Source organism: Notolabrus celidotus, chromosome 2, assembly GCF_009762535.1.
Source record: "Notolabrus celidotus isolate fNotCel1 chromosome 2, fNotCel1.pri, whole genome shotgun sequence".
NCBI lineage: Eukaryota > Metazoa > Chordata > Actinopteri > Labriformes > Labridae > Notolabrus > Notolabrus celidotus.
In genome coordinates, this window is record NC_048273.1 from 24,559,890 (window position 1) to 24,587,527 (window position 27,638).

Genomic DNA, 27,638 nt, shown 5'->3' on the forward strand with positions numbered 1-27,638 from the left:
GTCTGTACTAAATTCAAAACATGCCCCACACATGATTTATGTGGAGTTATGAATGTAAGTGGTTTTACGATCACAACATGATGAGGAGGTATGAAGAGGAGGTGTGCTTGGCAACCTTGTTCAGTACATGAGTCTAAAATATTGTAGGGAGATAAAGCAGAGAGCCAGAGTCAGCTCCTAGTGACAGGCTTCACACCTCCAACACGTCATCAGAGTAAACACATCCTCTGACGTTGCCATGCTTGGCTGTGGAAAAACACTCACACCATGCCAGCACAGCTTGAATGGGCCTGGTTAATCCTAACTTAGATATGTGCAAATTAAAGAGACATCACTCTGGACAATCTGGAAAAAGTTGGCTGAGTTTGTTTTTTGGCCAACAGATGTTTTCAACAAATTTGATAGAAATCTTTCAAAAAAGTGTGTTAGATATCTTCATGATATCTGTCAGCTGGACAAATATGATATACAGCACGTTTTACAAAGACAACTGAGCACTGGCACTGGCACTGGTTTGGCCCTGTGATCAAAAGTGCACATCCCAGAGCCTGCTGCCCTTTACCACATATATCTCTCCTTCCAGTTTCCTACTTTATCTAAGGTGCTATTTCTCTCAATACAAACATAAAAGCCCCAAATAAAAAAATAAGAAATTATTTTTTAACATTTTGTCTTTGCAATTTGGACACTTTCTGTGATTTTTAGACATAACTTTCAAGCTTGAATTTTTGGAGGATAGGGATTTTAAATACATATAGTTTTCCCCTCATGATTTTCACACAGCATTAAACTGAAAAATAATTTCAAATTACAAAAAAATCTGCATTTACTATGCATTTCTTTATGTCTCAAGAAATAAGTGTTAGCAGCAATCATATAAATATAATCGCCCTATCAATACAATGTCTGAATATGTATTCAAACATGTCATGTTGCGTGTCTGCGAGGAGTCCATGTGCATAAATCTGTGTGTCCTCATGGATGCAGCCTGACTCTGCAGGCCCTGAGGCTTTGCACGAGTGAAGCCAAGTATCAGGACTGAGCAAGACTGAGCACTCGGCCCCGTCCCACAGGGAGGGCTCGACAGCTTGGCATCTCTACTACACAGAATCTCTGCCAGCAACAAGCCCCTCCCTCCTCCCGCCGTTGTCAAGAGTAACAGCTGAGAGCTGCTGAGTTTGGATCTGAGCTGGACCACGTGGACCTGGAGCCTCCTTCTGCTCCGGCTTCTGCTCCACTCTAAACAGAATCTGTTCGATTTCATAATGTACTGATTGCATGTATAAAAACTGTGAGCCTTTGATAAAACATAACACATTTTGGTCCCCCTATAAACCAACCAAAGTCAAATTAACTGAACTTCTTTCTGGACATTGGAATGATTACAGTTAGTCCTCCAGATTCTGGGATCAGAGCCGTGTATCACCAGCTACAGTCTGTGTGTCTTTGCAACAGTCTGCTATCGAGAAAGAGAAGACTGATGCTTTGAAATGTTGCAATCATAGACTGTAAATAAAAATTGACAGCGTTGCTCCGCCTCTTCCTGTTGTACAGTTCTGAAGCCAAAAAAATCCCTCTCCCGGGCGCCGCCATTGTGCAGCCAGAGCCTGTGAAGCCACTGTAATAAGCTCCGCCCTACAGCGTGACATCACAAGACGCTGTTCGTCCTTTGAAGTTTCGTTCTACGGCGGCTGTGAATCAAAGGAAACCCGGAAGTAAAACCCCGTTTTTTAAACTCTAATAACTAACGAAAAATAAACTTTTCAGGAAAAAGAGGCCTTGAACACAAAACAGTCAAATACTAACTACATATCACCACAGCATACGGATGTGAGAAACATTCGTACAACGTGTATTTATTTTTTAAAGTTTGACTGGGGAGACGGATTTTTTGACCTATACTGCAGCCAGCCACCAGGGGGCAGTCACACTGCTGAAAGCCTCACCACCAGCCACCGGAACCTCTCCCTTGGTTGTAACCAATAAGAATCCAGGACACAGTAGAGACGTGTTACAAAAATGCATAACACACCCTACAAACACAGGCCCTTCATTCATATTTTGTTTTAAGTCAAAGAAAGACACACACACACACACACACACACACACACACACACACACACACACACACACACACACACACACACACACACACACACACAGACAGACACACAACAGAAAAACAACAAAACAAGACACAACATGAATGGGGGTCTGCAGTTCTGCCAAGGCCACCATGATGGCCACTGATACTCTTCCATAAAAAGCTTTCAGGGTGAGTGCTCGAGCACAAACTGCCATTAATTCATTTGTGAAGGAAAAACACTCACATGTTAAAAACCCCCGAAAACACTGATGGTATCTCACCCTGCCACAGCTGGAGCCGACTCAGTGTGTTTGTGTTTGGAGAAAGAGTGAAAAAGGCCAAACAAAGTGAAATCCAAACCATTACTGAATGACTTTCTGTGAAATCAGAACTAAAAACTTCCTTGGAGAGATGACATCTTCAGTGGCATTTTATGCTCTTGATGGAGGAAACACACTCAAAAGATGTTATTTTACATTTCTGTATTATCTGTGAACTCAGATCGCAGTTTTTCTGCTGAACTGAGCTATGTGCATGGTTTGCACTCACACTTGAGTCGCTGGAAATTAATTATTTAGTTAACTTTTAAAAATAAGTACTTCTTTTTTACAATTCTTTTTTTATTTAAAAGTAAAAAAAAAAAAAAAAAAGTATTGAAAATGATTCAGCAGATTGTGGTCACAAGCAAAAAGAGCAGTAATGGCTACTACAATGTTCAAACAAATGATCAGAGTACATGCATTATAAGTTGTTGTTTTCTCTCCTGACAGCTTCAGTGTCTCACGACAGTGCAGAGGATCCTTGCAAGAACAACTTCATGTTAAAGATGCTGGATGCTGTATTTGAGATCAACAACAGCAGTTACAGAAATTTCACTTTCAAGAACCCAGCAGGCCTGCAGTGGTTCAGATGTTTGGGTTGCTTTGTGACTTTTTTATTTGACAGGGTTGGCATTGATACAACAAAATACTATAAGATAAGAGCGATGACACAATAAGGAAGTTGAAGCAGCAGCAAACCAGCAACTCCAAATTGCTTCATTTGTCTGGTGGCTTTAAAGGGAGCAATGTGTTTCTTGTCAAAACAAAAAACAAAATATAATCTAGTCTTGAAAAAAAATTCTGTCTCTGTTGGGATTCTCTTCTTTATGTTATCAAACTCTATCAATAACAATCTGGACCTGCTGGAGGTGAAATCAAGAACAGTCAGGGGATGTAAAGGAACAACAGCTCACACAACGGCCATGACAGCCTTTTTATTGCCCTCAGCTGAAGCAATCTACAGGAGCAGTCCAAAACTTGTTTTCCTAATTCATTGTCTTCTGTCATTTAGACACAACAGTTTGTACAAACAGTACAAAAGGTAAACAAAATAACGGATTCTCTTACACAGTGAGCACCGACAGAATTTCAATGTTGAAATTTGGATGTGAAAAAAGTGACTCAGAATGTCAGAGATTTCATTTCAACCAGCTAAATTATGACACGACTGGAACAACATTCATCATCCAGTCAGGTTCAAATTGAAACATCCCGAACAGACCACTGACCGTAGTCTATAGTCCCCCTGCCTTCCCTGCACAAGGCATGATGGAATACTTGGCTGCAGGGATCTGGCTGGCAGCGCCACATTTATCAACTTGTCTCCCTCATTATGCCAAATCATGCATCAAAGCAAACAGTGATATACTATAAAGTTAATTAACACTGTGGGGTGTTGGTTTTATTAAAAAGACACAATTCAAGTCAACAAGTGAAGCAGCTTACTGACTAAATGTGCAATTTTCCCCTGAAGCAGATTCTAACCTGTGAGTTTAGAGTTTATTTTCTCACACAAAAGAAGAAAACTCTCATCAAAGAATAATATCAAAGCAAACGTTCACAGCTTTCAGGTTTAAGTCAGTAAAAATGGACACAGACATTATCGATGGATTGATGTCTGACACCAGGCTTCATTCATCCATCATGCAGGCTCTAATGTAAGTGAGTGATAGATGGAGCGTAGATCAGAAAAGACAGTGTGACCACACACACCAACAAAGCAGCCTGAAGCACCAACACCTCCTACACTCCTCCGCCTGCGAACAATCCAACAAATTCAATGTGCTGTGCGGCCACCGTGGTTCTTTTTCAGGCTTTCAATGATACTAATGGATGCAGGAGATGCATCTGATCAGTGTGTTTGATTTGGTTAAAGAGTCCTGTGTTTAACGAATAGTGTGCATGACAGGTGTAAGGTTGGTGTGATTTGTTGGTTCTCAAACCACCAGGGGATCGAAGGCTCAAAATGTTGCCTATGATCATTTAACGTTTGAAATGAAAGGAACAAATGTGAAAATATGAACAGATGACCGATTTTCTCAGCTGATAGTTTGTTCAGAATTGACTCCGCAGAGAGCGAGACTCAGTATATTGTCCAGGACAAAGAGTGAAATCAGTTTCGGGAGAGTGGTCGCACTGCAGATGGTATCCCAGTAATCCAGTCCAACTTTTTTCTTCTTCTTTTGTCATTTTTTAAAATAATTTCGAATGTCTAAAATTTAACAACAACTTTACATTCCAATATAAATTTTTACTATACTGGGCCTGCAACAATCTGTAGCTGCAGTTTTCATTCCCTAAAAATGTCTTTTGTCTAACATGAGAAAAAAACTTTTCATTATTCCTCAAAACATAATCTTTCCAAGAACTCACCAATTCTTCTAATTCACACATCTTGAACTTTAATTGGATTGAAAGTATATGGTCCAGCTAGATGTAGCTCATACCTTGATTTTGGTATAGATTTTAAGAAGTGGTCATCGCCCCTTGGTTTAAAAAAGTGAAGCCAATAGAGTAGTGATTCAAACCTGCAATCCTTCAAATGGCCATCAGGGGGTGACGAATGAAGTCAAGTTATACAGATTTCTTTAATATGCTCATTTTAGGTTATATATTTTCACTCTGTGGAACCTCTGGAAAAGCTTTACATGATTTACAATTCAAGGAACGTTTTTATCTAACCCTGGACCTAGCGGTATCCTCTAATGTTCTGAAATGCATCCAATTTTGGAGCACAAAAACCTGCAGTTCCTCAAGTGTCCACATCAGGTTGACTACAGAAGCTGAAACAGTGGAACTTCACTGTTTCTTCCCAGTGTCCTTAAAGCTGGGGTTGGTAGTCTCGGAAAACTAGCATGAATTTGAATGTAGCATTTCCTCATGACTCCGTCTATACCCTCCCCTCCTCCCTCCCTCCTCCCTCCTCCAAAACGATGCCCCCCCCCCGGTGATTGGTTGTTGTTTTCCCCGGTTTACTCCGGCTGTAGATAGCTGCTTTTCTTCGCTCCTTTTTAAGATCACATTATGTATTGATTGCCATCAGGACATAAAGATAATTTTAACCAGTATAACAAAAAGTGTATCTAAATCTGATTACCAACCCCAGCTTTAAAGAGGGGGTGTTATGCTAGTTTTCAGTTTTCATATTGTCCCTCTGATGTTGTAGCTTAACATGATTTAAAGCTTGAGAAACTCTTTGCTTATCTCAGATTGGTGCCTTTGATTTTTTTCAGCTACTGTTTCTTCAAGGCTGCCACCCCATCAGCATTTCAACCAAGCACTCCGGAAGCCTCCTCCACTATTTACTATCGCCATGCTATACAAAGTCATGTTTCTCTATTTAAGAAGACAAATTATGAAATAAGGCCATATCTTGGACCTCACATCTGACCTGGAACAGAGTAGGACATTTCTGTTTGGTAAGTGTCACAGATCTGTGATTGCACACGTTTAGTATTGACATCCACATAGAAAGTAATTGTAGAAGTAGAAAATCAAACACTTCCTACAACAGCTTAAGAATGTATTGATGTTGTAGGCATCTCAGTACTGGTGGCTTGATAACTGTAGCTAATTCCTCTGACTTGTCTTTACCGGGGCGGCCCGTCGACTGGGATACAGACTGAACTGACAGCTGAAACTGGCCATCTCTAGTTACAAAGAAAAAAATGACAGTGATGACCAAACTGTAGAAGTCAGACAGATGGGTGATATAACTGTGGAATGAGTTTATGACAGAGGCCACTAAAAATAAACGTAATTGGCTTTTTTCACATAGAGCTTTACCAGCCATATTACTGTGAGACAGTCTAATAAAACATAAACAAGGTTTTACTTGGATACAAATAGTGTTTATTGTTGTCCACATACTTTAAGAACTCAAGCAAGTTTGTGTGTGTGTGTGTGTGTGTGTGTGTGTGTGTGTGTGTGGGTGTTTGTGTGTGTGTGTGTGTGTGTGTGTGTGTGTGTGTGTGTGTGTGTGTGTGTGTGTGTGTGTGTGTGTGTGTATGTGTGTGTGTGTGTGTGTGTTTGTGTGTGTGTTTGTGTATTAGCTCAGCAGCTGCTCAGGACTCTCCTCCCCGAGCTGTAATCAGCGGCTTAATGAGTCTCAGCGGCTTTCATGTTCAACACTGTCAGCCTGAGTGTGTAATGTTTGATGCTCCGTCCAAAGAGCACACACATAATTACCAAAACACACACACACACACAAGCACACACGCACGCAGGCACGCACGCACGCACGCACACACACACGCACACACACACACACACACACACACACACACACACACACACACGCACACACACACATCCATGTTCTTCAAACTTAACATTTTTAGACACAGCTCTTTATTTTATGTTTAGTCTTTGTCTATAAACACTTGGACTCTGTGTCAAGTTGCAGACAAGAGGAGGAAGAGGAAAAGAAGCTGGGAGAAGAAGGGGAAGAGTCGGAAGTTTCTTCAACAGTGTGTGTGTACGTGCATGTGTGTGTTTTAAGTGAAACGATTCCTCCAGAGAGAAGAGGAATTCATCCTCATGAATCAGTGGGGAATGGGGAGCAATGCTTCTAATGATTCCTCACCTATAACGGAGGGAAAGCTTTGAAAACTCTGTGATCAGACGCATCATTAAGGATATGTTGAAAGAAAAAGTGAGGTGAAAAGAGGAAGAGAGAAAGTGTCTTCATGTTGATCTTTCGGTGGGACACAGAAAGGCTGTTTTTTCCCTCGGGGGGGTACGATCTGGTTAGGGTTTGACAGCTGCTGTGCTCTGGAGAGTAAAGGCATGCAGAGGCTTATCCCCCTACTCACCAACAAACACCCAACACCAAACATCTCCTCTCTTTAAACTCTTTCATCGTTTCAACACTGACTGCTTCTTTCTTCAGAAATATGAATAAAAACTGAAGAAACTCCTCTCTGAGCTGCTTCCAGAATCATAATCTAAAGTGTTAATCCAGTACTGGACCATCTAATTCCCAGGGGATATCACAATAAGTCACTCAAGTCTCTGGCTCTATATTTAGCCCAAGGAATTATGGGAGGAATTAATATACACAGACATGACTTAGTCTTCATTATTTTGGGGAGGGAGAGGGAGGTGCACTTATTATGGAGAGAGGGAGAGAGAGGGAGAGTATGAAAACTGTCCTGGTTTCTCGCTCCCATTATGTCCCATTTTTCCCACAATCCACCAGGGAGCTGCGTAGTCACAAGACCGGAGCAAAGATGATCCAGAACAAAAATTAATCAAACTTTGAATAAACATCATACGTACTCCTCTGAGACACATACCAAGAGCAGATAATGAGTCTGATGCTGTGCACAACAAACCAGGAGTTAAGTAACCAAATATACCAGGCAGGAACAGGTTCAGATGTTACTGGATGCATTGCAAGCACCTTGACGCAACCTCCCCATCCCTTCGCTGCATTACATCTCCATCAGACTTGTCCTGAAATAAATATGACTTCAAATCCAGTCCTCAAAAATACTTTCCAATATAACTATGTCCATAACATCCTCTACAACAGGGCTGAGCATTCACAGTAAGCACACTTCCAAGGTCTGGATTCATTGCAATGATTCTGATACAGATGAGGGAAACCAGCACTTCTGTTGCAAATCTATCTCTTAGCATATGCTGTATGCCCACATAGCTCTGTTCATATTTCTAAGATTTGAACCTTCTCAAAAATAAAACTACACGTCGAAAAAACACAGGCCACAAGGTCTGTGATTAGTCTTCTTTGTAGCACCATATTTCTTGAATTTAAAACATTTCCAGTACCACTGCCATCCCTCCCTGCGAACACATTCTCTGAGTCTTATCTCTTTTCTTCTTTGCAGTCTGATCAACATCTGCTCAACATTTATCAGCTCCAACTTCAACGTGATACATTCAGATTCAGCCGTCATGGTTCCCTGTACACAAATAAGCTCTTTATTAAAACATATCACATGGAGCTTATATCACACCTCATATCAATGAATTACATAGACTGTATAGTACATGTATTTAGTCTCAGTGATGTCACCATAGACTGTATAAAATATGGACGTGGTATCCGTGACTTCACCCATCTGTTCCTGAGCAATGTTTTGAAGCCAATCGACGGCGGGAGCCATATTGGAAAGACGGAACTCAACCAGGCAGAGTGTGACATTGTGTGAGCCTCCGAGCCAACAGCTATGTGTTCCCGTCAGAGAGTCATGTCAGTCATGTCCTTATTTGGGAAAAAAATGGTAATCTTAATATCTTCTGAACCGTCGCGTTAGAAAAAATTTCACCCCCCGTACAGTGTGTGCCGATAGAGAAATTTGCCAAGCCGTTTTTTGAACCAGGCTGTAAACATGTTTATTAATGCTGCAAAGATCAGCTTTTTTGAATTGGGGTCTATGTGGTTTCCGGTGTTTCTGCAGCCAGCATCAAGCAGATTCTTGATGAATTGCAATTTATAACACTTCAGCATGGGCTTCATAGTTTTAGACCGGAGGTTGCCGCTTGCATGTCACCCATTGGTTTCTGAAGAGGTCTTATTAGGCCCAAAGATAGCGGTCACTAGGGATGGGTACCTTTCACATTTGAACCAATACGGTACCGATACCCGGTACCTCATAATCTGTACCGGTACTCAACGGTACCAATTTTCGTTACTTTTGTGTGTTTATGTGGTAATAAATGTTCATTTGTTTAATAATGAAATCGACAAATTTTTAAATTTAACATATTTATTTCATTTAACAAGAAATGAACAGAAACAGGATTATATAGGCGATTAGATATATTAGCTGACACATGCTCGTGGCCTCAATTGCTCTTTTGGGAGTTTATCAATGAACACACCTGAATGCCTGCAGACGGGAAAAAGTCAGTTCTCCATCTCTTTATAATAACAGGACACACAACTTAGTTGTTGGGCATTCACGCACACAGGAACAGTTATAAACAGAGCAGAGTTGGAGCGAGTGGGTCCGTCTCAACTTATCCTCCTGCAGCTCTGCCTTGCGGTGAGTTTGCGCGCCCATCAGCTGCAGGCTCCGTTTTGCGCGCTCCCATGCAGATGCAGATAGCAGAGAGCAGAGATGTCCACCCGATCAGTCTCAAACTTTATTACAGGGCGAAAGTATGGAAAATTGGCTACTCTTCCACTCCCTCACAGTCACAAGGATGAGTTCAGGTACCGAAACATGGTACCGTTTGATTTTACGTGAGTCGGTACTCGGTAGTACTGACGGAATTCAGTCAGTACCTTTAAAAGTATCAAATTCGGTACCCATCCCTAGCGGTCACCATATTGGAAATCCTGACTCCACCTAACTTTTCAGTCAACTCAGTGAGAGGCAAGCCACCTCCCTAACAGCAGCAGCACGCCCGCCTGTCAGTCAAGTCAGCCACGCCTCAATTGACCAAAACTCGTGAAAGTAATATCTTCAAAACTAGTGAGTTATAAAAAAAAATGTATTCCCATTCATTCAAACCAAACTTGTACCAGGCTGTAAACATTTTTATCCCTGCTGGGCTTTTTAGAATAGGTGTGTATGTAACTTCCAGGACTTTTGGAGCCAGCCTCAAGTGGACACTCGAGGAACTACAGTTTTTTAGCACCTGGCTTCCTATTTCAACACTGGGATTGTTGCTTGGTTAATTTCATGTATATAAAGTTTAGCAAAGAAACAGGAGCTCTTGATCCTGACTGCATCAACTACAGTACATCACTACACATATCAAATTAAGCTACTGGGGCAGAGACAAAATGTATCTGAAATTATAGAAGGGAAAGTACAGCTGTAGTGTGGCAATGCTAGGATACACACAAGGGGTGCTCTGAGCTATGTAGTCTAAATGGGACGCAGTCATTTTCAGTGCTATGAGATGAAACCTTTTCTTTTCTCACTTTGACAGATAGGAGTACAGACACTAGATGAATCAAAAGTGGATAAAATAGTGTACTGTAATGACCCAAACCACATTTATAATCTCAGATACTAATGGCAGAATATTTCACCTTTAGTAACCTGATATTGGTTCCCAGTTAAACCTACATTTCTATACACAGTGAACGCCTTTTTTCTATGCAATCAGCCAACAAGATAGTGGTTAGTTACTTAAGCTTATTTCAGGATTTGCTTTTTATAATAACATACAAGATGTACCAATATGTTGAAGTTCATATCCATCCATCCACTAGCTTTACTCAGGGGCGTGTCCAGACTTTATTGAGCAGAGTGGCCAGGTGACCAGGGGATGCGTGCGCACATACAATCATTTCCCCTCTCTGTTTTCTATATCTACTTTAACAACTATTATAAAAAAAATCATAAAAATGTTGTATTTTATGTATGATTGTTTGTACCTAAAACAAACAAGACCACATATATCTATTAAGCTTTGTCCAAGCTTGTCCCAAGTCCCAATTGAGGGCACCAGCAAAAGAAAGTGTGTTACATTTAAATACAAAGAAATTCACTTTCATTTTTAGAAATTTTTGGTACCAGATTTGGGACAAGGTTAGTAAGGCAGGGTATGTTTCTGGCTATACCAAACTGTTTGGAGTGATACTATAGGTCTGTATCTTAAGCCCCGTTTCCACCAAGCAGTTCAGTGCGGTTTGTCTCGGTACGGCACACATTTTGTGGCGTTTCCATTGACTAAAACCGGGACAGGTCCCCCAAATTACCAAGCCGTACCGTCCCGTTTTTTGGTACCCTTCTGTTGGGGTGCCAGACATACCAATTCAACCCCAGAAGGTGGAGCTAGAAACACTGCAGTCTTTTTGATTGGTCAAAAGAATCGTCACTTCCCGTGCGACAGCGGTAATAAAGAACAACACATAACCCCGCCATGTTTAAATCTCCAGTGGACTTCGGGAAGATTACTTTTTTTGTTTGGAAAATGGGGTCAACAAACAGTGTTCCATGGTCAACCGTGGAGGTGTAGACTTTTACTTTCTTCTTCATTGCATTTATTAGAGGGGTACACTATGTCGCGCTGCCATGATGTCACGCTATAACGTAGCTGACGCGGCTGTCGGCATCCGGCTTACACGCCGCACAACAAATAGGGCACGGTTGGCTGTGGAAACGCAAACAGGATCAGGCGTTACTGATCCGACCCATACCAAACTGTACTGATCCATATCAGACCGCTTGGTGGAAACGAGCCATAAGAGACTTGTTGGTTTAGTGTTACTGATGTTGAAATAATATAAGAAAAGTTAGGCTGTATGTAACAACATTTTCACTTCAAGGTGTCTTTACCAAGTTGCAGGAATTAGCATATTAAACTTTGCAGGATAGTTCCCTGTTGCTAAAATAATGTACTTTCAATCAGACTGTATTTACTCAATGAATTCTGCATATATGGCTGAATTTAAGGGTGAATAAGATTCAAATTGCTGACAGGATATCTCCAAATATCTGACTGAACTAACAACGTGTCTTGACTTTTGCTCAGTGATGACATTGCATTTGTAAATGAAACACTCTTCTTAAAATGCTTTATATGACAAAATATATTTGAAAAAATCTAGCATCACTTCTTATAAATTGCAGTTTTTTGCATCATCATTCATTTCTGGATCTCCTCCTGGATGTGACTAAATGACACTCGGCTCATGCATGCATGATTCTGGGTGTGTTAGAGGGTATCCGTGCTGAGACTGGGCCCGACGCCTAATGTCCTCCCCTCCCTCACTTTCTCTCTCCTCTGCTGCTCCCGCCAACACAACAAGGCTAATTGGGCCGTTTAAATGTCAGCATCACAGAGATCTGAGAGACAGAGAAGCCTGTCTCTGATACTTATTCACTGCTGCTGCTGAGAATGTTTCGTCCTGCCAGTGTTTTCACAGCAGCATCTTGACGACAGATTGTGTAAATGTTTTGTGTTCTTTATAAATGCATTATGTGGTCTGTAAATTCACAGTTCACGTCTGGTTCATCACATCAGCCAAACACTGTGTTATCTCTTTGTTAAACCTGCTTGAATATTTCACAGCTTTGCAGACACTGATCTCACCTCTGGTCTTATTATTTATTTATAAAACCATATTCAAGGCACCTGTTTGGCCTCGAATCAGGATTCAGGGCGGATGTTGCCACCCATTCATCGCTCTCTATGAATGAGGCTACTGCTGAGCACAATGTAAACAAATAACTCAACAAGAACCTTATTTGTCAGCCTCCAGTGATCTAATCAGAGAGATATGGTTGACTAAACCTGCCTGAAAAGGTAAACACACACCTTCACATCCATTTTATTAGGCCAGACATGAACATTCATAAATGTGCAGCTATAAGATGCACCTAGAGGTATCCCACCCAGAGCAGTAAAATGAGTACAGATGGCATTTTGCTGCTGTTTAACCCCACTTACACGACAGAGGAGAAAAATCAGCACCTGTGATTCAGTGACAGCAGGATGCATGGCAAGGTCACTCACAGCTTTCACCTAAAGGCCTGGGTTTTATTGATCTGCAGGGACACTGCAGCCCAAACACCTCATCTTTAAATACATGAAACGGAGAGTAATATTGACGTAATGTTGAGTAATTGAATCCCTGCAAAAGCCCATTTGTTGCTGCCCTGCTTCGTATGGATCCTGTGCTGTTAAAATACACGCATGATAAATGGCAGACTTTAGAGAAAACTGGCGTCTCCATCACAAAACAATATCCCATTCTGACATCATTTTACGCACCAAACACCTCCATTGTCCTTGTTTGTACTTCATAATTATTCAAAAACCGCTGTCACAGACTTGAATACGGTTGATCATCCTTATGCAGTGGACAAAAACATACACTGTGTATTTGTCAGTATGATAGAGAGCATGTCGTGGGTGTCAATGAGCTCATTTCCTCATATTATCCCATGCGATGTATTCATATAATCGGATATTCGATTCTTAATGTTGGCAGTATGCAGTAATTGTGCAAACTGCGAGCTATGTGGAGCCACAGAGGGGAAGGGAACCTCCTCACTGAGCCCAGCCGACTCATGCCGCAAAACCCCGGCTTGCTTGTTTCAGCCCCCCTCCCCTAAACATCCTCCAAGACAAGATCAACGTTTGTGCAAAAAAAAAAAAGACGTGCTCAATTTGAAAAATCACACTTCTAATTCATCATTTTTTGTTTGCTCTTACCATTGTATCGATATCCTCCAAATGCTGCTCCTGCGTTGTGGATCCTGATGAAAGGCTGCGCACTCCGCAGGGGGACAAATCAACCCCCCAACGGGGCTGCGAGGGTACAAGACTCCCGGGAGGCTCCAGGCAACACAACTTCCAGCCAAAATGCAGGAGGGAGAGAAAATGCTTCAGATTTCCTACCGAGCCAAAAGAATGCGACAAACTTGTTGTTTCCAGAAAAAGAGGTATTTCTTCAGATGTCTCTTCGATCGCTGCAAAGGTTGGATTGATATTTCGAGCAATTCCGCTGCCCTGCGGATGGCTGCTCGCTTCGCCCTCCACAGAAGAATGCACCGCGCATTTCAACTAACCCCCCTTCTCTCTCCATCTCTCGCTCTCTCTCTCTCTCCCTCTTACACACCAGCACTCACACACATGCGCGCGAGGAAGCACATATCCTCCTCTGCATGATCGATATGAGACATGAACGAATTATGTTAAATCCAGTCTCACCAGATCCAGCACAGAGACTGATCTGGAAGTGGAGTGTGCACATGTGTGTGGTCCTGCAGGTCACTGTAACGGGTCACCAGATGCAAATGGAAATCAGGACCACGGACAGCGGCTGGCATCACTTCATTCACTCCTATAAAATAATGATCTATTGTGCTTAAGTTCATCAGTTGTAATCAACATGTGGCCTTAAAATAACAGAGAATTGTGTGTTCGAACAATTTACACGAAAATCCTACATGAAAATCAGAGCCAATGGAGAAGCCAACGAGAGTAAACCAGATATACACAAGTTAGCACAGACCATCAAAACTGAGAGGAATGATTGGATAAACTCTGTGACAAATACAGAAACCAGGAATGTTGTTTTTTGTCAGGAAATTGGATTAATCGGTCGCTGTTTGGGTATAAATACAATTCTAACTAAGCTCTTTTTTACAGATTCTGCATGTGAAAACAGAATCTGATATGAGACAAGATTTTTAGAGTCCGATGTGTTCTGGGGCACAGCCAACAAGCCACGTAGGGAGGATCTGAGGGATCTGGTGGTTGAGGGGTTTAGACATGTATGTAAGGGCGAGAGCATGGAGAGATTTACAAACTATCTGAAGGATTTTGAAATGTATTCTTGAAGGAGCAGTGTACCATTGTAAGGATGCAAGGTCAGGGGTGACATATTTTAGACCTAATTAATAACCAAGCAGCAGCATCTTGAGCCAGCTATAGATTGGAAATTGCAGCTTGAGAAATGCCTAAGAACAGTGAGTTACAATAATAGCTCACTCTGGATGATAGTAGTGTATGAATGACTCTTTCTAGATCACAGGGTGACAGGAAATGCCTGGTTTTGGATGTGGTTCTGAGTTGAAAGAAACTGGACCTGACTGAACTTACCTTCTTGTTGAAACCAATGTCTTTTTTTGCATGAGGTCTGATGTAGGTAGAGAAGCGTTTGAGGTCCAGGCAGTATCAGTAGTATGATGTGGGGGGCCACAGAGAAGTATTTCTGTCTTTTCTTCATTTAGCTGAAGGAAGAGCAAAAGAGGCTGTCAGCTGTTGTCTAAAACAGATCGCTATGAACAGACTTCTGCATATAAGAACAGATAACAATGAAGTCTTAGATGTCATCTCTCCTCTTAGACATATTTCAATCAGGAGATACAACTTAATTACAATGGAACATTAATTAATTTTACAAGACTTAGAAATGCATGTGCAGTCTACAGTGTCTAGACTTCATCGAGATGTCTTCAAATATTCAAAGGGGTGATGAGGCCAACTGCAGGGTATGATCCCCCAAAGGACCCTGGAAACTGGTGGTGGTGGTAGTGAAGGAGGGTTGCAACCATCCACGCTGAAACAACAAACTGAAGTAGCAGAGAGGAGAACAGATTTAAAGTTTGGCTTCAGCAGGGTGGCTGATAAAGGTAGTGGCAAAACCTGACTGGTGGATACTTGTTCATGATCAGCTGACGAGAGCAGGGGGAAAGACGGGATGATAGCATAAGTTCAAGCAGGAAAACTGTTCCACAGTCATTCATATCATGATGTATTTCTCTGAGCATCCTTTATTCTAACTCTGTAAACACTCACAAACCCTATCTGCCTGAATAACCTCTGGCTGTTTCGTAAAAACTGTTGGACACACAGAAGCAACATCATGACAATATGGTTATATTACGGTCCATGATACAGTTCACCAAACAGCAGCCTCAAAGTCTCTACATGCCTCAAAGTATCTCATGCACTGCCTGACACAGGCTGCAAAAAAGATCTAGATGTTCTTGAATAGTGGGATCCTGAAAATGTTTGTGGGGCTCTTTAATGCTGCTGTATGCTTTGAGCTAAGTTGTTTAATCCTCTAAGAGAAAGCAACCTTAAAAAATGCCCCCCAGGGGTGTGCCATGTTTCCCAGTTATACTGTTCCTGCTGTCCTAACAACAGTTAATGGTGTCAGGGAAGCAGTGAGAGACAGCCCGAAGGAGGGCATGATGGCATTATTACAATGCATCTTTCTAGTTTAACTATTTCTGAACAAAAAAGAACAGCTTTGCTTTTAGACATGAGCAAAGATCAGAAGAATTGTGCTCCTTGAGTCTGAAACTCTTCAGAAAAATGTTATCACAGCGCTTTACATTTTTATTAACCTTACTTTGACACAGATTTTCAAACCACAATCCAGTCTTAAAATTTGTTTTAATGCTTTATACCTTCTTCTCTTTCTTTCTTCTTGCTCTGAAAGAAGGTCTGTAGAGGAGTGGCTCTAAAAATATACTCTCTGTTTTAACTCTCTTGCCTTTAAGATCGCTCTCATGAAATGCAAATTGTTTGGGAAAAAATCCTGAACACACATCTACAAGATCCCACAGGATAGAAAAAAAAATCAATTGTAGACTGGAAAGCCTGGAAAAGGAGAGGTAGAGGTAAAGGAATGGTACGTCTTCGTCTTGTAAACCCTTTGTTTTGGAGTGAAATAAGAGACAGTACACCTTGTGCTATAACCAGGTGAAGACACTTTTGAACCTATATCTGGTGTGCCACATTTTTCTGTCAATGGTGCTCGAGCAAAAAAGTTACAAAGTGCGATACATTTTGTTTTTTCCAACTGAGTCTCAGGCCCCTGAGGTATATTTTCCAAGATTATATTTTCTCATTTCATTGCTTTGCAGATGATGTGCAGATATATTTGACTTTGACATGAAAAGTTCACTGCAGTTCTTGCTCAGTTGTCTGAAATAAATTAAACTGTGGGTAAGGCTGAACATTCCAGACAGTTGTGGATGAAGAGAGATGGACTTTGCATTGGTAATGAAGCAAAGAGATGCACGATACACTGAATCAAGGGTCTGCAGAGTGGTTAAAGATGCATGCATGTAAAGTACATTACATCACCAAAATCAATCGCAGACTGAAATGTAGCCTCCACAGGTTTTTTCTTGGCATTGAACGTAAAGCAGGGTCTATTTTTAAAATAAAAACCAGTCTTCCCTTTGTGCTTTTAAACCGGATTGGTAATATGAACATTAAATTACATACTTGCAGGAGATCACGTTTTCAAGTTGTAGGAGTATATTTATAATGCATCAAACATGAAAGAGCTCACAAAGATAAGAGAGAGACAGAAGAAAGAGTCAGTGAGCCAGCTGGGTTGCAGGTCGGGAGCGAAAGATCAGCCAACAAAGACAGAGCCTGCACCAAAGACACTGGTGTTGGACTGAACATGCTTCTTTTCTTTTTTTTTTACAATTTCTTTTGTGTAGAAAGCTTTACCTGAAATCACTGTGTTTTCAGATCCAAAAGGAGTAACAGAGATATCGAAACATGGTCTGTGCCATGCCACTCCGTAGCTAGTGGCCTGCCAATCTCTACCGGCATGTCTATCCTAAAACAGCGCCAGGTGCCATTCTCTAACGATGTGTTAAGCCCCAGCTGCTTTTCTTGTGATCAGTCTTCAAATAGTCTTACATTATCATGTTTGGTGATTTTTTTAAAGTGTCAAATATTGTCTTTTGGTGACACTTCTCAAAGATCATTTTACCACAGTATCAAACTCATGTATTTTCAAACACACACATAAGTGTAGTCAAAAGACTATTTGACAGTTTTCAAAGCAAATGTATCATCAAACATGATAACGTAAGACTATTTGAAGACTGATCACAAGAAAAGTGGCTTAGGCCCTGACATGTCGGTAGAGTATGGCATATGCAGCGGCATGGCACGGTAGGCCACTGCGGAGTGGCATGTCAGGGTATAGGCCAATTTTCGATCCTGTCCAAAAGAGAACTTTTGGTTTGCACACCTCACTGAACATCAACATGTATGCAATGTCAGTTTTTGACCCAACAAATGGGCCACGTTAAGGAAAAGATCAAATGTTAGGCTAATTAATGCTGCAGTATTTGGAGCACCAGTCGGCCTAGCCGTTTAACCAGAAACCCCATACACAGAAGCAATAACCCCAACCGAACTACGACTGTCAGGCCCCACTCTCTACTCCCAACATTTCCTGTCTCTCTTCAGCTGATCTATCGATTAAAGTTTTTTTTTAAATGCCCAAAAAAGTAACTTAAAAAAATGATAATACTTCAACACTGACTTGGGGTTCTGCAGGAGACAATAACAGCCCTCTCCAGTGTGAAAAGGAAAGCGATGTCCAGAAGAAAACCAGAGAGGCTGCCAAAATCTGAATTTTGTGTAACCATCTTGAAATGTTGTCCCACTGACTGGCATGAAAATACTTTTTTTGTTGCAGGCACAAGATGCATGTCTATACAATAAATTGATTTTCAAACTGATGTCAGGATCAGAAGCCTTGTCTGCAACTTATTTTTTTTTACAAATAACTGTGAGCCTGTGTTTGTATGTTCAGCTCTAATGTTCTTAAGAATATCTTCCCTAGAGTCAAAAACCTCAGATTTTTTTGGTTCTCCATCTCACCCTCGTGTTGAATGTCAGTGATTTCATTCCGCTTGTGTTCCTCATCCTGCTCTCATGCAGCCCTCCCACACACAGAGTAGTGGTGACTCAAGTCTGCCTTCATCTTCCACCCCGAACTGCACAAAGCAGAACCAATCCTTGCCTTTTCTACTTTGCCTTTATTCTCAGATCCCTGTGTTTCTGAAACAGCACACACACACACACACACACACACACACACACACACACACACACACACACACACACACACACACACACACACACACACATGGAAGAACTAAAACACACATGTGGCGTACACACTCACAGGCCGGTGCTGTCCTCTCTGAAGGAATCGTGGTCGGGATTTAAGTGTTTCTGTTTGACGCAGTGACATCATCACTAATTGATCCTCTTTTGAATCCTGACAGGAGAATAATATGCTGCTGTATGGGGTTGCCATAGCAACTGGCCAATTTCAATGCAAGGGGATGTGGAGTACTGCTGGAAGCTGGAGGGGTAATTGGGGATGTTGGGGGTGGGAACAGGGATGATGGGTGAGGGGAGATGTGTGTGAAGATGGGGGGAGTGTGTGAGCTGCCTGAGAGAGAAGAAAGAGTTAATACAAAGAAAACAGCCTTGATGCATTCAGAGCATCCTGACAAAAACACCTGTCAACCAAAGAAACAACACTAGAACTCATACATTAAAACATAATGAACAGGGGGGCTGAGCTCTGATTTGCATAACAAACAAAGATGCATTTAGAGCTCATCACGCTGAGGATGGGATTAGAAAGATTTATGTCATGAGACTTGGATCTTGGATTGATTAAAGTCTGGGCCTAACTTCAAACTGGTAACCTCTGCAAAGATTGTGAAGTGAGATATATTTCTACAGCACAGCTGAAAGGAGAAAAATAAACACTCAGGTGCCTGATTGATTGTCATTCATTGGTCAAGAGCAGCAGACTAGCCCTTTAAATCAATATAGTCACTGTTGTATTGACAGAGAAGCTTAAATCATCACAGAAGCTGTCCTGAAGCCTGTAACCCTGCTGTAAGACACACTGGCACAGTCACACTGGGGAGGTATTTAGCAGCTTATCATATTAAAACACAGCTACCCACAGGCTGCAAAAATGCAAAATGACTCAATTTTATGGTAGGAAAATACATGCATATCCTTTTATCAGATCTCAACTCCTCAACTCTTAGCGTCTTTACTTCTTTGCAGCTAGGTTTCATGTTTCTAATTAAAGATGCTGTTTGCTTTTATTATCGTGAATGTTGCATAAATGGACACATCACCTTTGTTTCTACATGGCCAGCCCTTCAACCTGTATGCTCACAGTGTTAAGATCAAACCATGACATGATGTGAACACTGCCAGTGACTGCAAACACAGATGGTCACGCACACAGAAATGTAGACAAAAAAAGCTACAGTCAGCCGAAGACATTAAATGTAACACAACAGGTTTAAAGATCACAAACCTGCTGAAAGACAAACATGAACACCTTAACGTCCCACACAACACAGTTTTCAAATACTATCTATAGTACAACTTCAGTCATATTAAACCAGAGTCCTGAGGCTCCATTTACAATATATAATTCTGACCATTTTTATTATATGAGTTAGAGATATGAACATGCTAAAACTTTCTAAATATCAATAAACAGGGATGCACTATGTCAATGTCTTTAAGATGATCCCATAACAGATAATACCTGCTCCAGATGGATCATAAGATTTTCCAATTTTTGTTCTGCAAAATGTGTAGTTTCTGCACACCTGAGGGTAGTGTGCAAAGATTCATTTACATTCAAAAACACCAAAGACTAGTTCAGCTGTCATATATCATGTTACTGTGAATCGGAGCACTCCTGGGCTGCAATAATGTCTGTGTAGAGATCACATCATACAGGGCAGGTAGGCTTACTTTTGCAAAGTACTGTTAATGAACTGGGCTGATCATGGATTCACTCCAGTGGTCCTTGTACAGTCATCTGTTGTTCCAGGAGGATGACATCCTGACTCTAGAGTAGCTAAAATATCAAAGAAACTACAGCACATGTCAGTAAAAGAACGATAAAAGAAGGTTGAAAACTGAACAGAATGAGTCCAGTCCAGACAGTCAACTCACATTGTATTGGTCTAAACTTTATTGCATCTGCAGAGCATTTTTTGTGTTTGGCATCTTGACTCTTAGGCTCTTTCTTCCTCACATATTATCTTTTCATGCAGAAACTAAGGAGTGATGTCATTATATTTTGAGCGCCCTGTAGTCGGAGCCTGCGGGTGGATGCTGGGGAGGTATGAGCTGAAGTTTGAGCTCAGCCCTGATGCAGGGCAGTTAGTTTTACTTAAGCATGCAAAGGACAAGATCAGCATAGCAGCAGGAAGTCCTGCTTTGTCCACAGGGGGCGCCATAATCGACACAAATCAAAAGTTCCTCACGGGAGCTTTAAAAGAGACCACCAGATTGGGGAGGATACATTTGTCAGGTGATTGTGAGAATGATCCAAGATGATTTCAGGCATCGCTTGCTATGTGGGAAAACATTTGCAAGGAATACTGGGATACTGGAAAAGATATGTATTTACTCTGTTTCACTGGAATGGTTGGATTCCCCCGTGTTGATGCTACTTTGATGTCATTTATCTGAAATTGAGGGAGAGTACATTCCACATCTCCTAATATAACTGGTTATGAGGAGACTGTGGTCTGAGTGTTATGATTCCTCTGAGGCTTATTCACCACCGCAGCTTGATGGACTGGAACAATCTGCAGTTTCTCATTTTCTCTGGTTATTTCTGTGGTTTATTTCTACAGAAGTCCTGATGCTCTGCTGACATGTATCCTGATTGACTGACAGTTCATGCATTTTTCGTGCAATACAACTCAATTTTATTCTGACTGGAAAAAGTCACTTTTAATAACTAGGCCCGTTCGTGACAGTCTGAAAAAATACAGTTTAAAACCCTCGACCTCTGAGAGTTAGCAAATTACTCTGTCATGGGAAGAAAAAAGAGTTGAAGTCACACACACAGACACACACTACAACATGGAGACACTGAAAAATGTTCTCCTCTCTTCAGACTCACCATTTCTCACCCTGATCCAACTGGCGTCTTGTAGATGAACAAGGCTAAATGTTTTATTTAACAAGAGAACGTTGTCTTTGTTTGTTTGGACTGTTTAATGTTTAACTCTGCTCTCTGCTTGTCTTTGAGGATGTCTCAGTACAAAGAAGGAAGGCTCTGTTTGGTCAGATCATGTCCCAACTGATGCATTTACACATGAACATCCACCCTAACATGCTGCTAATTTGCGTTAGATGCTCTCCTCTTGTCTGCTGGATGCGTGGGTCAAACACTCTGAATAACTAGCGGTCACAACACATTTTTGCTCCAACCACACACACCCACACACACACACAACACACACCACACACAACACACACACACACACACACACACACACACACACACACACCAGTCATGTTTGGGCTTGGTGTGTCTCCTCAGTAGCCCAACGACCAGTCATGCAAGATTGCTCACAAATTGCTCAAAAACAAGGTCAGAAGAATCAACCACTGCAGTGGCTCACAATGATTGACATAGAGTAGCGGTGTTCGTTTTTTGTTGGGGTTTCCTTTGTGTAAGGACCTGATAATAATCCTTTTTCAAACAAGGGCTGTCACGTGTTCACCTGCATGCGCATTCTCTCATTTTGTCTCACAAGATGGAAATTAGCAACAAATCAGCAAAATATTTGTCGTGTTATTTTGTGTGTTGGCATCATAGACTGTATAAAATATGGACGTAGTATCACCCATTTGTCCCTGAATGCGGTTTTGAAGCCAATCGACGGCAGAAGCCATATTGGAAATGCAGAACTCAACCAGGTGACCAAAGTGTAAAATAAAGGGGCGGAGTTTGAGCCTCCTAGCCAGCATCTATGTGTTCCCAACTGGGAGTCACGTCAGTCATGTCCTTATTTGGGCAAAAACTCGTAATCTTAATGTCTTCTGAACCGTCGCATTAGAAAATAAATTCACCCCCCGTACAGTGTGTGCCGATAGAGAAATTTGCCAAGCCGTTTTTTGAACCAGGCTGTAAACATGTTTATTAATGCTGCAAAGATCGTCTTTTTTGAATTGGTGTCTATGTGGTTTCCGGTGTTTCTGCAGCCAGCCTCAAGCGGATTCTTGATGTATTGCAGTTTTAACACTTCCGCATGGCTTCATCGTTTGAGACCGGAGGTTGCCGCTTGGTTGGCATGCTTGCATTTGCTAATTAGCACAAATTAAAAACAACAGCAGAGGCTGGACTGTAATTGTTTTAATATTTGGGCAATAAAATAAGACTCCCTGACAAATCAGAGGTTTGATCTCGATTAACCTATCATAAGTATTAACCCCCACATTTTTTATATACAGAACAGGATATTTATTTCCGTACTACACAATCTGTCTGATATAGTTTCTGAGAGATTCAACTCAAATCTGAAAAGTCTGGCCTCAAGCATGCTCAAGAAAAAAGTTCAAAATACTTTCTTAAGTCAGACGGATTCAGCCCCTAGGCACCTTAATTGTCCTTTTCACAGAAAAACCACCCAGAAGTTGAGATACTCAGAGGCCAACTGACCACAGAGAGACCTACCAGGAGTCATAAAACCAGCGGGTCTAAAATCAGCATCTGTGTTGTACCAGATCATGTCTTTGTAGCAGTTTCAGTTTTTGGCTGTGGACAGGCATTATCAAATACATCACACAAATTCATCCCGCTGTAAAACATCAACCTCTTAGGACTGTTTCCCAAAGAGTCCAAACTATACACGAAGCTGCCTTTAATTACAAAGCAGCACGGAGCTGTCAGAGGATGCTCAAAAGATAAACAGTCAGTCCCACTCTCTCTTTAGACCACATTAAAATACTGCAGGAACTCTGCAGTCTCTACATGAGTCTGAGTTATGGACTCCACATGGTTTCCATCATGCATGGTACAAATGTTTATGCTGTTTTTCCTGTTTAATTCTTAATGCATTATGTAAAGCAATCTGATTTGTTTGTGTATGAAATGATCATTATGAATAAACTTATCCTGTGGGAAAAGGGACTAAAGTTGTGTCACTATTTTCCCAAAGAAATCCAAATCTAAACTAAAAAGTTCACGTTCTATCGGTACCACATGCTCACTGTGAGAAGAAAGCTTTCAGGGGAGAAGTCTTTGCTGGAACACACGATATATCTCTCTGGTGTCACTTAGAGGGAGAATATGTTTTGTTGTGTACTGAATTTTATTTTCTTTTGTCTTATTTATTTCATTTGTATTATTTCTATGTACCCCAACCCCCTAAACCCCCTATTGAGGCGTAAGAGAACTGCATAATTACCTAAATATACATACACACCTACATATGAGTATTCATATGATATACAAACACAACAGTGTTAGAAAATCTCCTTTTTAGGTTGATTATGTAGGGACATTCACAGCTGTATATTCAAGTAGGTTCATGCAGTTTGTAAATAAGGAGCTGTGGATGTGGAACGATCTGTATCTACTATCATGGAAGTATTAGATGAATTCACATTACATACAGATGGTGTTGGCTAGCAGGTGTGTTTATGCCAAACATCTAGTGAGGTTCCATTCTTTGTGCAGCAAAGCTTGCAATAACATAATAATGGGTTTGAATCTTTGATAGGGTAAAGTTGTGTGTAGCAGGTGATGTGCAGCTTCACTGGCTCATGACTGCATTTGAAACGCTCAAGCAAATCCATCTCCTGGGTTATATACCATTAACTGATAAAGTACTGGTTTCATACTGGTTTGTTATTTCCCTTTTTTAGATGAATACACAATTAACAGAGCATCTCATGCACCATATGCTGAAAGGGTTGTTTCAATTAAATTCCAAAAGGTTACAACAGTTGCTTCTCATCTCTCTCTATGTGTGCACTCACCCTGGTCCTTTATCTCCCTCTGGACTTCACTGTCAGTGTGCGAACTTGTCTGAAAGCTGTTACCCAGCAGGCACTGGGGAAATCTAAGGCTGTCTGCAGCATGGGACCCTTCAGAGAGCCAAGAAAATAAAGGTTGAACTAGAGATGTGGGTGAGTCTATGAGCTGCACTGTAAGGGGAAAAAGGATCTGTTTCTTTTATCTCTTTAAATGAAGAACTGACAGTGTGTGTCCGTGTGTGCATTGCGTGTCTCCGACAGGCCCAGCCATGTGGAGAGGCCACTTGCTAGAGTCTCCATGGCAATGGCAGAGCAAGGTGGAAGAGCGGGGAGGTTTGTGAGGACCCATGTAGAGATCTCCATTGATCTGCACAAAACTGTAGCCGGAGAGGATGATTCACTCGCTCTACAAAGAAAACAAGAACACAGAGGGGATAGAGGATGTAAGGACAGTTCAGAGAGGAGAGTTTTTTTCGGGGTGACTTGTTGAAATCACTCTTTAAACCAAACATTTGTCAGTGAAGGCCTTAATTAGATTTACTCCAACTGAAGACCTTTTTTATTTACACTCCATTAGTCATTCTTAACATGGCTTCCTGGTCCATCTCAGTGCCCATCACCTGTTATCTGATGACACATGCCTCTGGAAATGTTGGCCAACTATTCAGGCATTCCAATGCAGCCAGAAGTAAGATTATAGTCTAACCAAAAATCATGATATCATATTTATCAGGGTAATTTTACATCCATTATCATCACAACATTATGTGGGGGTCCTCTGTTACGGCTGTGTAAAGGAGAGCCAGAACCCAGATGCCGAGTCGAACAAAAATGTTTATTTTCCAGAAGGTATCAAACAGAAAATCACCTTAACGGGAAACGAGAACAAAAAGTCAAAAATAACTAAGGGTGTCCAGGAGGGAAAAAACTCACTAGAAACAAAAGCTAGATTAACAACGCTGAGCACAATACTAGACAGAAGATCTTTACGGGAGCGAGGACACACGAGACACAAGCATGGGCGATAATCATCTGGCACTGAGGAGAATTTGGAGCAGGCTTAAGAAGCCGGGCTGATTGCGGGATGAGAGGCAGGTGTGTCTAGTGAGCCTCGCTCCCGTGGAGATCGGCCCCGCCCCTCTGCATGTACCTGCTGAGGGAGAGAGAAAAAGGATCAGGAGGGAGGGCAAAACACACACACAAAAAACCAGACCCTGACATCCTCCCCTGGATCATTTTGAGCACCAAACACAATATTTGTATTCTAGTGTATTTTTAAGCAACAATTTATCGAGAAAATGTCTTTTGTACAAAATAATTATTTCATTTACATGATAAATGTCTCATACTTCCTGGATGAATGTTTCATATTCTAGAAGATTGAAAATTTCATCATTCACATGCTAATCTGATACTTATAAAAAACAAAGGGTAGTTACCACCTTCAGCTTAACTGTTCTCCTATTTTATAGAATTATGGATAATCCAGATTTTAACATAATATTCTGGTTCAGTTGGAAACATATTTTGTGAGTTAATCCATTATAGACGTGTGTTTTCATCGACATTTCCAGGGCTGAGATACAGATATTGACATGTCGAGCTGTTTATACGGCCTGATTGTCACCTATTAGGCTCACACTCTCACTTCTTTGTCTCTATCTGCCTCAGGAAGTATTCCTGGCAGCAGTGTAATGATTTCTGATACTCTTCAGTTGGACCCAGAAGCAGACCAGCAGACTAGGGAAGAAGGGTTAAAGGGAGTTTTATTGACAAAGAAACTCTCAGGGAAAACTGGCTGGTTTGAAGCAGAAGGCTTGGGCTTGAGCTGTGAGGTATAGGTTGGGGGTCGGTGAAGCCTCTGACTCAAGGCTAAGGCTCTGATGGTAAGGCGCTGGAGCTCGGTGGCTGGAGGCACTGGAGGCAAGGAGAGGAAGCTAAAGGTAAGTCATGGGTAAAAACACTGAAGTTCAAACACACAAACGTTTCTCAAAAGCCACTGATACAGGCAGACTATACCGGTTTACGGTGCAGTGTGCAGGTGTTCATCCAGGGACCCGGAAGCAATGCCCAGCCTCTGAGTGAAGATACACAGGAAACATTCTGGTATTCACACAGTGTGAGAAAATGATCTTATGCCATATGACACTACTCTTTAATTGTCAGAAATGACTGTTGATAGGTCAAATAAGACACACTCGAAGGAAATGTTGTTTCTTTCTTCTTTGACAGTTTTGGCAGCACCTTTAACACTACACTGGTCTGTTTTTACAGCACCACCACTCTGACGATGTAATGCTGTATACAGCAGTTAAAAATGAAAACAGAGCTCTTCATTAAAACACCTTCAGACTCTGACCAGGGCTGGGGCGGTAATGGACAATGGACGAAGGTGCCACCTCACGCTTTAATATGTGGGAAAAAACCCTGCAGGCATGTCACTTTCTTTTCATTCTGTGCAGGCTGCACCAAACATGATGTACCAGACCCTTTTTGAGAATGACAACAGAAACACTCAGTGTTCCCTGCATCCTTACATACAACAAATCATGCTGATACCTGATGGGTAAACATTACTTGGACCTTGGACAAGATACTACAACTGTACTCATATGAAGCTCTGATCACCCTAGTCTTTTACATTACGTAATTGATTTTTTTTTCTTGAAAGAATTAAGTGAACAAATGTGATTGTGCACATGACAGACTGCTGTATGAACAGGAGCTGAGAGGATGGACTGTAGTGGTCGTTTTAGGTATTAAGTAAGGTATCTTATTTATTAGGTTTCATATTATGTGTCTATTTGTGTTTTTATTTATCTTTTTGTCTGTCCTTTATGATTTCTCATCTATGTTGTGACTTACTCAGGTCACATATCCCTGTATTAAGTGACTTTTAAAGAATAAAGGTATAAAGCAGCAGAGAAGAATACATATTTGTTTGTGTATCGTTTTTCCATGAGGATGGAAAAGAGGAATAAGAGAGAGAATGAACCTCTTTATAAACAGCCCCACATCCTTCTCTCTCCTCTTCTCTCTCTCTCTCTCTCTCTCTCTCTCTCTACCTCTCTCTCTGTGTTGTATGTGTGGAGTGGACGTGTTGTAAATGTTCTCCTCTCAGACCTCCATAAATCATGGTACTTTATGAGCAGCCCAAGCCCTCTCTCTCCCCCCTCTCTCCATCCCTCCTCCTCCCT

The 27,638-nt window shown here is 41.4% G+C and overlaps 1 long non-coding RNA gene across 1 annotated transcript in view; it reads right to left on the bottom strand.

The window, feature by feature from the left end:
- Window positions 1-26,190: 26,190 nt before the first annotated feature.
- LOC117806038 overlaps window positions 26,191-27,638 on the bottom strand; it is a 30,972-nt gene continuing 29,524 nt past the window's right edge. The window contains exons 3-4 of the long non-coding RNA XR_004629585.1: window positions 26,461-26,518; window positions 26,191-26,358 (exon numbers count right to left, since the gene is read on the bottom strand). This is a non-coding gene — a long non-coding RNA (uncharacterized LOC117806038). The remainder of the gene's footprint in view (window positions 26,359-26,460; window positions 26,519-27,638) is intronic.